The sequence below is a fragment of the Heptranchias perlo genome, chromosome 28, assembly GCF_035084215.1.
Source record: "Heptranchias perlo isolate sHepPer1 chromosome 28, sHepPer1.hap1, whole genome shotgun sequence".
Classification (NCBI taxonomy): Eukaryota; Metazoa; Chordata; class Chondrichthyes; order Hexanchiformes; family Hexanchidae; genus Heptranchias; species Heptranchias perlo.
The window spans coordinates 5,753,871-5,767,617 of NC_090352.1; the positions used below are offsets into that span (position 1 = coordinate 5,753,871).

The following is a 13,747-nucleotide window of genomic DNA, read 5'->3' on the forward strand; positions in this document are numbered from 1 at the left end:
CATCCCTCAAAATGGACGCTGTTCCCGTGTTGGGGGAGGAATATGAGGTGGGAGTGTTTGGGCAATCAGCCACTCCGACTGAAGAAACAGGAGCTCAACCAATAAATCCTACAAAATTATTGTGATCTTGGTTTCAATTATCATGTTGATTTTTTCCCCAGTTGAAAATTTACAGATAAGAAAGAATTTTAGAACATAAGAGCCCATAAAAATTAAGCAATTCTGCATAAAATGACTATTTTTAGACATAGAGCTGTCTATATGGTGCTGTGAATCCCAAGGAAATGTTTACTTGGAGAGGTCTAATGTTTTGTCAGAAAACTTAGCCTCAATTTGGAGTACTTGGTGTTAATTGTATCATATAATTTATAGTAATTAGTGTTAATTGTATTCAGGTGGTGTGTGTCAATTGGGAACTCTTGTATCCATTTATAAGAGAGCTGATCTAGGGTTAGGGTTAGGTGTGGGTATAATGTGGAGCTCTGTGAATAAAGGTTTGGAAGCAACTGAAGACCAGGCTCCAGTGTTCTATCCTTCACCACCGGGCGATCCAGTTTATCACACTTGACTGGAGCTTGAATTATTAGATTGGGGTTTGTTGACCGTTTTATTTTGAAAGCGCCTTTGTTTTTCCAGATTGGCTGCTTTCGACAGAATCATTGTAAGATCCTCTTATGTTTTGACACAGTTATGAAGTTTTGTGTTCTGAATGATTTGAACTTTCACAGAGTGTGCCAACACTTGCTGTTTGTGGGCCCCACCTCCTTGAGTGCAGCGACTATAAAGTCAGGAAGCTTCTGAGGTAACTGAATTCTTTCTGTATAAAAACCTCAAAACAACATGAGCCATGAACCATTGGACTTTATCTAATTGGTCCGGAATTTGGTCTGAGCTGTGAACAAATGGAGGCCGTCGCTCATTAGATTTAAACTTGTCCACGAATGATCCATGGGCTTTAGTGCAGGAACTTTCCCTAGTGGTGAGCTGCACGAAGTGCAGAGTCCTCTCCCGGGCACCTGTGAGTGGGGATAGAATCGCTCTGTCCCTTCAACAAATCAGATTGAAGTATCCTTGACAAGCCAAAGTGCAAACTACAGCAGTTAATTCAATGTAAAACCAGTTAGAGAAAGTGAAATGAAGAAAGAGTAAGAAATATTGAATTAAAAGACAGATCAGAGAAAAATAAAAGTTTAAAAAAAGTAACATTTAAAAAAAATCTCCAACAACAATTAAAATCGGAAGAAATGAGATTCCACAGTTTCAAAAGTTAATTTTCAGTGCCAGAGAGATTGTTTGACAGTCATTAAGACTTACTGCACCGTTAAAAGTTAGTTCAGACCTAAAAAAAAACAGTGTACCTTTTTCTGTGTAGATTAGTTTGTTTCCAACTGGGCAGTGCAGCAACTCTGCATTGATCCATTCAATTCACCGGCGAGCTGTCCTTCCTGTGCAGCTTTCAAACCAGCAGGGAATCTCGGAGAGTAACTTCCAGATTTCCGTGTTTGACTGCACATAGGTGCTCGCCAGCAGTTGCTCTTAAATAACAGTGAACGCTGTTCGGCTCTCTGTTATTTTTGGAGCAAATTCCGGGCCATTATATTTATCTGAGAAAAAATTTTAGAATTATACATGAGCTGACTGTAAGGTTTGCCTTTCACAGAATGCGCTAGAACTCGTTGGTTGTAAACCCAACTCTCCCGTGCCCCAATCCAACTTTCCAAGTGAAAGAAAATTGCTGACAGAACAAAGGCAGGAAATCATTTTTGGGACTTGAAGGTAATATATATTCGGTGCAGTACTGCGGAAGTGCAGTCTGCCTGGTAAGGTATATTATACAATGACATCATTATAAGAATCTTGCACCTCGGGACGCCGTTCCATAATGGCGTCCTCTCTCTCTACCGACGAACCAATGGAGTAAATTCACACAAGCACACCAAAACCCGGAAATCGTAAACTTGCTCCCATTGGTTCACCAGTGGTTTGACAGCTGCAAATTAAAGGGGCATCGTGAGCTGCAATCAGTGAAATCATTCACAAATCATAAACTTGCCCAGCTGGAGCAAAAATACTTAGGCCGCCAAAGGGTACGCTAAAAAATACCGCCTCTACACGCGATGACCCGTAATGACTGCGAAGAAACTAAAAATTACATTTTAAAAATGTGGAATGGAATATTACTCTTATTTTAATATTTTTTGATTTAAAATTTTTTTACTTTTAACTTCTGTCTGTTTCATTAAATTAAATCATTTGCTTGGCTTTTTATAAGAAGATACGTTAAATTTTTATTTACACTGACATACAGAAATTTACTTTAAATGGATGATTTCTACTTGCCAGCTTGTGGGAGGGGCTGCTCTTCCTGACAGATTCTGTGGGCGTGGCTTCCATTCCCACAGTCTGTTCCACACTTGCGTTGATCTAACAACACGCAGCTTGAGAAAGCTTCAAGATGGAGGAAGTTGACATCGCGGACCCCGCAGTAAGTATATTTGTTTCTTTTTCTCGCAGGATGTGATGAGAGGCTTGCCACGCCGCTGTGCGCAATTTCTGGTCCAATATTGGAGGAGTCTCCTTAAGTGGCAAGATTTTAAACAATCTCAGATTTGCTGGTGACATTGATCTTATAACAACATCTAACACAGATATGCAGAAACTAACTGATAAGGTGTACGTGGAGAGTAGAAAATTTGGATTACACATTAACAAAAGGAAGACAAAGGTCATGTCATGTGGGAAGCATCAAGAAGATGTACATGTTAGTTGGTGGGGATGCAGTCGAACAGCTGGAAACGTTTGTACACCTTGGTGGGTTAGTGTCAGTGAATGGGAGTTGTGAAGAAGACATCAAAAGAAGGAGTGGACTTGTTTCTGCTACTTTTGGAAGATTAAGCAGGATGTGGAAGGTTAAAGTTATTTTGGTAAAAACAAAGGTAAGCGTTTATGAAGCGATGGTTATCCATGTTATTATATGGATCTGAGTGCTGGAACATGAGAAAAGTTAATGAGCAAAAGATACTAACAGCAGAGATGATTTGGTTGAGAGAGATACTAAGGAGTATCCAGAATGCAAAGAATCAAGAATGATATAATAAGAACATGGCTTGGACACGACACAACGCTTACACAGAAGATTGTGTAAGACAAGTAAGACAGCTGAGATGGTTTGGCCATGTTTCACCAATGGGAACAGCTAGAGTACCTTTCATGGCCTGGCACACAGAGGTACGCAGAACAAAAAGCCTAGGAAGACCAAGGAAATGCTGGATAGACAATGTCAAGAGTGATTTGTCATAGAAAGGTATACAGATGACTGAAACGGCCAGGCTAGTTCAGAACCGACAACAATGGAATGAATTCATTCGGCCCATCATCGCTGCTGAACTGACAGCAACAACAACAACAACTTGCATTTATATAGCGCCTTTAACGTAGTAAAATGTCCCAAGACGCTTCGCAGGAGTGTTATTAAACAAAATTTGACACCAAGCCACATAAGGAAGTATTCGGGCCGCTGACCAAAAGCTTGGTCAAAGAGGTAGGTTTTAAGGAGCGTCTTAAAGGAGGAGATAGAGGTGGAGAGGCTTAGGGAGGGAATTCCAGAGCTTAGGGCCTAGGCAGCTGAAGGCACGGCCGCCAATAGTGGAGCGATGAAAATCAAGGATGCGTAAGAAGCAACAATTGGAGGAGCGCAGAGATCTTGTAGGGTTTTAGGGCTGGAGGAGACTTAGGGAGGGGTGAGGCCATGGATTGATTTGCAAACGAGGATGAGAATTTTTAAATTGAGGCGTTCCCGGACCGCGAGGCACAGGGATGATGGGAGAATGGGACTTGGTGCAAGTTAGGATACGGGCAGCAGAGTTTTGGATGAGCTCAAGTTTATGGAGGGTGGAAGCTGGGAGGCCGGCTACGGGAGCATTGGAATAGTCAAGTCTAGAGGTAATAAAGGCACAGATGTGGGTTTCAGCAGCAGATGAGTTGAGGCAGGGGCGGAGATGGGTAATGTTATGGAGGTGGAAGTACGTGGTCTTGGTGATGGAGCGGCTGTGCGGTCGGAAGCTCATCTCCGGGTCAAATAGGACGGCAAGGTTGTGAACGGTCTGGTTCAGCCTCAGGTAATGGCCAGGGGGATGGATGGAGTCGGTGGCTAGGGAACGGAATTTGGGGTGGGGACCAAAAACAATGGCACCGGTTTTCCCAATATTTAGTTGGAGGAACTCTTTGCATATCCAGTTGGATAAGCAGTGTGACAAATGAGAGGCAGTGGAGGGATTGAGAGAAGTGGTGGTGAAGTAGAGCTGAGTGTCGTCAGCGTACATGTGGAATCTGATGTTGTATTTTTGGATGATGTCGCTGAGGGGCAGCATGTAGATAAGAAATAGGAAGGGGCCAAGGATGGGAATTTAGTTAGTACAAGAAGAGGAGAACTTGCATTTATATAGCAACTTTCATGACCTCAGGATGCCACAAAGTGCTTTACAGCCAATAAAATACTTTTGAAGTGTAGTCACTTTTGTAATGTAGAGAAACACGGCAACTAATTTGCACAAAGCAAGGTCCCACAAATAACAATATCATAAATGACCTGTGTAGCAGGGTGGTTGAGGGCCAGTATGTCAGCCGCAGGCTACTGAGGGCCCTGATGCCCGAGTAAGGGTATGGCCCTTTAAGAAACCTCGCCTTTAAAAAGGTAATTGCTATCGGAGTGAGTGGAGACTTTTCCAAGCCAAGAGGCTGGGAGTTGGAGAGTTTTTTTTAGGATTTGTTAAATTGAATGTACCCTGTGGTCTTGTTTTGTGTGAATTGTAAAATGTGTTTGAAACTTGGATTGTTTGAGGATTACTGATTGTAGGAGAAAGGAGCCTCGGAGATGGTAGGACTGTGTAACACCAGATAATCTTTTTTTAGTGATGTTGGTTGAGGGATAAATATTAACCAGGACACCGAGAGAACTCCCCTGCTCTTCATTGAATAGTGCTATGAGATCTTTTATGTCCACCTGCAAGAGAAGACGGGGCCTTAATTTAATGTCTCATCTGAAAGACGGCACCTCTGACAGTGCAGCACTCCTTCAGTACTACACTGGAGTGTCTGCCTGGGTTATGTGCTCAAGTCTCTGGAACGGGGTTTCAACTCACAACCTTCTGACTCTGAGGTGATAGTGTGGCCACTGAGTTCAGGAGGAGAGGATCATAGGAACATAGGAACAGGAGTAGGCCATTCAGCCCCTCGTGCCTGCTCCGCCATTTGATAAGATCATGGCTGATCTGTGATCTAACTCCATATACGTGCCTTTGGCCCATATCCCTTAATACCTTTGGTTGCCAAAAAGCTATCTATCTCACATTTAAATTTAGCAATTGAGCTAGTATCAATTGCCGTTTGCGGAAGAGAGTTCCAAACTTCTACCACCCTTTGTGTGTAGAAATGTTTTCGAATCTCGCTCCTGAAAGGTCTGGCTCTAATTTTTAGACTGTGCCCCTTACTCCTAAAATCCCCAACCAGCGGAAATAGTTTCTCTCTATCCACCCTATCTGTTCCCCTTAATATCTTATAAACTTCAATCAGATCACCCCTTAACCTTCAAAACTCCAGAGAATATAACCCCAATTTGTGTAATATACAACCCCAATTTGTGTAATAGAAGAAGCATGGGTTAATAAGGGACAGTCAGCATGGATTTGTTAAAGGAAAATTGTGCCTAATGATTGAGTTCTTTGATGAAGTAACAGAGGGTTGAAGAAGGTAGTGCAGTAGATGGTGTGTATATATGGACTTTCAAAAGGCATTTGATAAAGTGCCACATAATAGACTTATTTGGAAAATAGAAGTACATGGGATTTTGAGCACCTCTATTAAACCTCCCCTTAACCTTTTCAGATCTAAGGAAAACAATGCCTGCGTCTCCAATCTCTCCGCATAGTTGAAGTCCCTCATCCTGGTAACTTGGGTACGTAATTGACTAAGGGATAGGAGGCAGAAAGTAGTGGTTAACGGTTGTTTTTCTGACTGGAGAGAAGTATATAGTGGGGTCCCCCAGGGGGTCGGTATTAGGACCATTGCTTTTCTTGAGGTATAGTAGAGAAAGAACACTGGATAAGTGTGAAGTGATGCACTTTGGTGATGGTGGTGGGGGAGGGAACAACATGGAGAGGCAGTATAATCTAAATGGTACTATTTTGAGGGGGTGCAAGAGCAGAGAGACTTGGGGGTACATATTCGCAAATCCGTGAAGATGGCAGGGCAAGTTGATAAGGCGGTTGAATGTGTATGGAAGACTTGGCTTTGTAAATAGGGGCATTGAATACAAAAACAACGAAGTCATGATAAACCTTTACAAATCACCGGTTCGGCCTCAGCTGGAGTATTGTGTACAATTCTGAGCACCACAATTTAGGAAGGATGTCAAGACCTTGGAGAGGAGGTTTACCAGGATGATACCAGGGATGAGGAACTTCAACTATGTGGAGAGATTGGAGATGCTGGGATTGTTTTCCTTAGATCTGAGAAGGTTAAGGGGAGATTTAATAAAGGTGCTCAAAATCCTGAGGGGCTTTGAAAGAGCAAGTAGGGAGAAAGTGTCTCCTCTGGCAAGTGGGTCGATAACCAGAAGTCATAGATGTAAAATAATTGGCAAAAGAACTAGAGGGGAAATGAGGAGGAATTTTTTGAGAGTTGTTAAGATCTGGAGCACACTACCTGAAAGGGTGGTGGAAGCAGATTCGATAGGCACTTTCAAAAGACAATTGGACATGTACTTGAAGAGGGCTAATTTGCAGGGTTATGGGGGGATAAAGCTGGGGTGCGGGATTAAATTGGACAGCTCTTTCAAAGAGGCACGATGGGCTGAATGACCTCCTCTGTGCTGTAAGATTCTAAGATTCTAAATATCTTTCCAAATTCCTTCCCCACTTCCAGACCCTAGCAACTGCCTTGCAAACTCTCATTCATCATAGAGAAAAACCCACAAGAGATCTGCTAGTGTCTATATAAAAGCCTTGTGTCACATTGCAGACGTCACACTGCAGATGTCACTTTGTCGTGGAGGAAAATCACAATCTTAAAAATAAAGGGAAACAAATTAGACATTGACCTGGGGCCTGAATTTTGCAAACAACTTACTAATTTTTAATTAACCTGAGCAATTTACAAGCAGCTACAATTACTTGGATTCTCACAGGAACTACTTTTGAGTCGAAGCCTTAAAGGGACAGACCAGGTTAGATGCTCCGACCCCAGATTACCCACGAGCAATACCATGGGATATCTGCCATTATCTATCTATAAATCTTGTAATTAGACATCGATGTCCATTGCAATACAGATATCACATCTTGTGTGACCATTGTAACATTTATACCTGTTTGGCTCAGATTTCATATTCATAAAACTGCAACAAATCACAACTGAAAAGGATGGAGAAAACTAAAGCAAAATACCGCAGATGCTGGAAATCTGGAAAAAAAAACAGAAATGCTGGAAACACTCAACAGGTCAGGCAACATCTGTAGAAAGAGAAAGAGTTAATGGCCCCGGAGGGCCAGGGACGTGGAGGTCCCTCTGAACTTAACGGCAGGACCTCATTAACATTTTTTAGCTCCGTTTCCCACCCCGCAGCCTGGCCTCTCCAGCAGGAGGCCGGAGACCCATGGGGCCGCCCGGCAATCGGGAGGTCGGAGAGGCCCAGTGAGAGGGAGGGGGAGAAGAGCCTATGATCGGAGTGGGGGGGGGGGGGTGTGGAGGAAGCCTGCGATTGGGAGGTGGGGGAGGCTAACTGGCAATACGAGCTGGGGGAGGCCGAAGGAGGCTGGAGGAGCACTCCTGCACCTCCTGGCCTACAAGGAGAGCTGAAAGAGGCACTTACCTTGTGGAGACGGCAGTTCCCACCTCCCTTTCACTTCCGAGTTTCCCGGCCCCGGGAAACCCGTGCCGCGACAGTCAATTTTAAATCGGGCTCCCAATTGCACTGTGGGAGCCCGATTTAAACATGTAAATTAAGTGTCCCATCTCTCTGCAACGGGACACTCTGACACCTCGATTTCCACCGCCGTAAAAAAGATGGTGGGCGTGTGCTTGGCATGTTTCGCCGTTCATTGAAAATATGAAAATCAAAACTTTCATCCGATGAAAGGTCATCGACCTGAAACAATGGCCCGTAAATTGTTCTGAGCGGTGAACGAACGGCACTCACCACACCATAGATTTATACTCACCCGCTAACTTACCGTCTTTACTACGAGCACTTCCTCTAATAGGAGGGGAGATGAGTCCAGCGTTAGCTCCAGTGAGGCTAGGACCTGTGGAAGAAGCAAGAGGATCGATCACTGCCCTCAAAATTAATGGGGAGGCTAAGGGATAGATGCAAAGCAAACAGCGGAGCGGCATAAATCGACCAGCAAATTCTGGAGATTCACAACTCATGGTGTATCTCTTAATCCCCGGAACTTGGCCGATTTGCACATCAGTAACAGCGTGCGTCGGTAACACACGTTATTTTCCCAGCAAAACCCAGCTTCTTATTTCCCATTTGACTCCATAACAACAGTGATTATAATTGAAAAGTAATTCATTGTACATCCTAAGGACATGATAAGGAGATAAGAATGCAGGTTTTTGTATTCTCCTTTACTATGTTTTCCAATTAGAGAAAAGATGGAGTAATTTTATTGATTCCTTCTCATCTCCTTTCTCATTGTTGCAGCATCCTTGAAAAGCCCGCAAGAGTCAAAACCCTGAAGCACAAGCTGCAATGTAATAACCAGAAAGTGAAAGCTACAACAATAAAAGCATTTGTAAAAACAGTTATAGACAGTGGAGGGAAAAAGAGGGTAAGAAATAATCAAATTAAATAAGAGACAGAAGAAAAAAGTGTAATTTTTTTTAATGACCAAAAGCTATTAAAATAAGGAGTAATGAGACTACACATTTTTAAAAGTTAATTTTTAGTTGTTTGGCCGTCATTAAGACTTACTGCGCTGTTAAAACTTAGTTTAGACCTTGTATTTAAGCATACCAGCTTTGTGGCGATATTAGTTAGTTTCCAGCTGGGCAGAAGAGCAAGTTGGCGCTGGTCTGTTGATTCTGTTGATTGCAGCTGGCAAACCAAGAAGAGCAAGTTCTGGATTTTCGCTTTTGACTGCACATGTGCGAACTTGCTCTTTCACTGGGCCACTAACAACGGTGAGCGTTATTGTGCTCACGTTCTTTTCAAAGCAATTTCTGGCCTGTTGACTCTGTTTCTCTCTCCACAGGTGCTGCCTGACCTGCTGAGTATTTCCAGTATTTTCTGTTTTTACTTTGGATAGAGAATACACCAATCCAAAGTGGGTCGAACAGGACAGAAAACTACCAATCAAGAAATACCCAAGGGTGTGTGGCAACTACCAATCAACTGTCAGAAAACAGCCACCAATAAAACAATGAGAAAGGAGATGAGCAGGAATCAATAAAATTACTCCATCTTTTCTCTAATTGGAAAACATAGTAAAGGAGACTACAAAAACCTGCATTCTTATCTCCTTATCATGTCCTTAGGATGTACAATGAATTATTTTTCACTGTTGTTGTGGAGTCAAATGAGAAATAAGGGGCTGGGTCTTGCTAGAAAAATAACACCGTGTTAATGACGCACGTTGTTATTGATGTGCAAATCGGCCAAGTGCAGGGGATTAAGAGATACACCATGAGTTGTGAATCTCCAGAATTTGCTGGTCGATTATTGCCGCTCCGCTGTTTGCTTCGCACAAACGGCATCTTGCCCTTAGCCTCCATGTCAATTTTAAGAACTTGCTGGATTTGCACATTAATTGCCCATTAAACACGTCCAATGTTTACATTTTTCTATTCTTTTCCTTTCGGTCTCTTTTTTTTTTTCTCTCTCTTAATCCAATCTTTCTTTCCCTCTCTTTATTTCTCTCTCTGTACCTGATTTGACTCTAATTCACCCTCCTTCCCCGTTTCTGCTTCTTTTCCTAACCTTAAATCTCATTGGTTAAGGAGATACACTGTTGGACCCACCATTACCCTCGTTATCAGCTCGCATTTCCAGCAAGGCCCAAAAAACTTTTGCGCTGAAGGTTCCAGGAAAAATCTAACTGATGCCGTACACCGTGAGATGTCCCACTCCAGCAATATCCCGTCCGTATAGATAAAGGGTAAGAATTTGTTTGGCTGTGGGGAATTGTAACGACATTAAAATTGGCTTGAACCCTGAGTTTTTCCAGTTTGTGGCTGTAAATTAAAGTGATCACCTACCCTCATTTTATTAAGCAGCTTTCAGAACAATATTGTAGCCACAATAATTATTCTTAATGATTGAAATGGGCAATTAGGAACTGAAAATGATTTCTAAATTGCTAATTACATTGCTTTTAACCTTTCCGCACTATGTAATTTAAAATTTAACCTTATTCTGCCATGCGTTGTTAACCATTATCTCTCTTAATCAATCGCTTTTAACTTTAACCTTCTTTAATGATGGCATCTGAGTCAAGTGGGTTAACTGCTAGCCTTTTACCTCTGGGACCTGATTTCAAATCTACCAGAAACAGGGAAGTCTTCTCTGTTGGTTGTAAGTGAGCTTTGGTGGTATCATACCATTTCTTAGCAAGTGTGGCCCCACAGTACAAAACTGCCCCTAGTTTGGCACCAAATTTCACTCCCAGTCGCAAGGATAGTGTTTTCCCATCTTGTTCTTGGGCGACGGTGACTCTGAGAGCATTAATAGTCAACCACCAAGTGTGGGACTGGAATCATGTGTAGGCCGGACCAGATACGGGTGACAGGTTCCCTTCCTTCAAGGACATTAGTGAATCAGTTGGATTTTTCATGGCAGATTTCATGGTCATTTTCTGATGATACCCACAAATTATCGGATTTCTTGAACTGAATTTCACAATTTACCATGGTGGGATTTGAACTCATGACCTCTGGGTTGCTTAAGTGTTAGGCTACAGTGCCCACTGCAGCTGGTGTTGGACCTGTCACACCTATGCAGTGAGGGTTGCTCTCCCAAGATTGGGGCAGAGTGGAGAGCTCTGATCCCTGTTTATTGAATCAGTGTGGCAATCACGCTACAGTCTCCCCTTATTCTAAAACATGGTATTTATTTTCTCCACCTCAGAATGATGAAAGGTGAAGTGAACCCTGCCAGGATTCAAATCTAAGATTGTCTGGCCCCTGAGTATGAGCTACCAGACCTGGCAGCATAGAGGCAGATTTATTCTTATTTTTTATGCGTTCTTGGGATGTAGATGTCGCTGGCAAGGCCAGCATTTATTGCCCATTCCTAGTTGCCCTTGAGAAGGTGGTGGTGAGCTACCTTCTTGAACCTCTGCAGCCCGTGTGATGAAGGTTCTCCCACAGTGCTGTTAGGTAGGGGGTTCCAGGATTTTGACCGAGTGATGGTGACTGGACACTGAGAGAGTGTGTGACTTGAAGGGGAACATGGAGGTGGTGTTGTTCCCATGCATCTGCTGCCCTTGTCCTTCTAGGTGGTGGAGGTTACAGGTTTAGGAGGTGTTGTTGGAGAAATCTTGGTAAGTTGCTGCAGCATATCCTGTAGATAGGACACACTGTAGCCACGGTGTGCCAGTGGTTGAGGGAGTGGATGTTTAAGGTGGTGAATGGGCTGCCGATCAAGCGGGCTGCTTTGTCCTGGATGGTGTCGAGCTTCTTGAATGTTGCAGCTGCACTCATCCAGGCAAGTGGAGAGTATTCCATCACACTCCTGACTTGTCCCTTGTAGGTGATGGAGAGGCTTTGGGGTGTCAGGAGGTGAGTCACTCGCCACAGAATACCCAGCCTCTGACCTGCTCTAGCAGCCATATTAATTATATTAATTGTCCACCATCATTCACGGCTGGATGTGGCAGGAATTTTGACCTGATCTTTTGATTGTGGAATGGCTTAGCTCTGTCTATAACATGCTGCTTTCGCTGTTTAGCATCGCATGTAGTCCTGTATTGTAGCTTCCACACTTTGAATCCTCATTTTCAGGTACACCTGGTGCTGCTCTTAGCTTGCTGTTCTACACACCTCATTGAACCAGAGTTGGTCATCTGACTTGATGGTGAAGGAGGAGTGAGGGATATGCCGGGCCATGAGGTTACAGATTGTGATGGAATGGAATTATGTTGCTGATGGCCCACAGAACCTCATGGTTGCCCAGTTTTGAGCTGCTAGATCTGTTCTTAATCTATCCCACAAGGGAGTCAAAGGTTATAGTAGATAGATGGGAAAGTAGGGTTGAGGTCATAATCAGATCAGCCATGATCTTATCAAATGGCAGAGCAGGCTCGAGGGGCTGAATGGCCTACTCCTGCTCTTAATTCGTATGTTCGTAGCACGGTGGTAGTGCTACACGACACAATGGATGGTGTCCTCAGTATGAAGATGGGACTTGGTTTGCACAATGACTGTGTGGCGGCCACTCCTACCAATGCTGTCGTGGACAGATGCATCTGCAACAGATGGATTGGTGAGGACGTGGTCAAGTAGGTTATTACCTCGTGTTGGTTCTCTTAAGACCAGCTGCAAGCCCAGACTGGCAGCCATGTCCTTCAGGACTTCTCCAGTGGTGATACTATGGAGCCACTTTGATGGACATTGAAGTCCGCCACCCAGAGTACATTCTGTGCCTTTGCTACTCAGTGCTTCCTCCACATGGTGTTCAACATGGAGGAGTAACTGATTCATCCGCTGAGGGAGGGTTGTAGGTGCCAATCAGCAGGACTTTTCCTTGTCCATGTTTGATGTGAAGACTTCATGGGGTCAGGAGTCAATGTTGACCACTTTCCCCACCGCATCCCCCCCTCCCCCACCCGACTGCATACCATTGTGCCTCCACCATTGGTGAATCTGTCCTGCCAGTGAGACAGGTGATGAAGGAATGTGGGATGTGTGCTTTCCCTGACTGGCAGTGCTTGAGACTGACAGTGATTCCCTGAAATTTCCCAGTGCCAACATCCCTCATCTTGATAAGGGTAGAATTCACAGAAAAAAATATCCAACACCGTCTCCTTTCACAGTGACCTTCTGCTTTTAATTTGAGCTGTGCTGTCTGTTTTTACCCCAGCTGCAGAGTGTGCTCTCTGGGCTAATGGTTTGTTTACAGCATGGCTATTATTTCATCCTGATGTTTCATGAAATCAGAGCTGCCCCCTTTTCCCCAACTGAGCTGCCCCCTTTTCCCCGACTGAGCTGCCCCCTTTTCCCCGACTGAGCTGCCCCCTTTTCCCCGACTGAGCTGCCCCCTTTTCCCCGACTGAGCTGCCCCCTTTTCCCCGACTGAGCTGCCCCGTTTACCTCATTGCAGTGTTGTTGAAGGTGAGTCTGCTCCCTGTGGCAGCACTATAAAGTAATGGAGTGAAAACTGGCATTGTGGTTGCTATTACAGTCAAAGTATTTTGGTTGGAATACAAGCTCATTGTTTTGACTCATCTAACACTGCACAAATTTCACTCATGAAAATGAGGTATGAGAAATTTAATTCCAACCTGTGATATTGCAATTATTGTCAGGGTCAATTGCACTTCTACACACATGCATATTCAATCCCTCTCTAAAAAACGAGCTGCATGTCCCTTATAAAATAGAATTTGCTTTATGAAAATTCTGATTGAACTAGTTGATTAAGAAACCTCAATCGGGAATTCTACCTCAGAGGTGGGAGTGCAGTTGCTGGGCAACAGATCATGAAATGCAACAAAGCTCCATTGTGTTCTGTGGTTAAGAAATGATCATT

At 43.7% G+C, this 13,747-nt stretch overlaps 1 long non-coding RNA gene across 1 annotated transcript; it reads left to right on the plus strand.

Moving 5' to 3' along the window:
- Positions 1–724: 724 nt before the first annotated feature.
- LOC137299243 (uncharacterized) lies at positions 725–9,842 on the plus strand. Its single transcript, XR_010957850.1, has 3 exons — positions 725–802; positions 1,661–1,776; positions 9,255–9,842. It is a non-coding gene; the product is annotated as an uncharacterized lncRNA (long non-coding RNA).
- Positions 9,843–13,747: the final 3,905 nt, after the last annotated feature.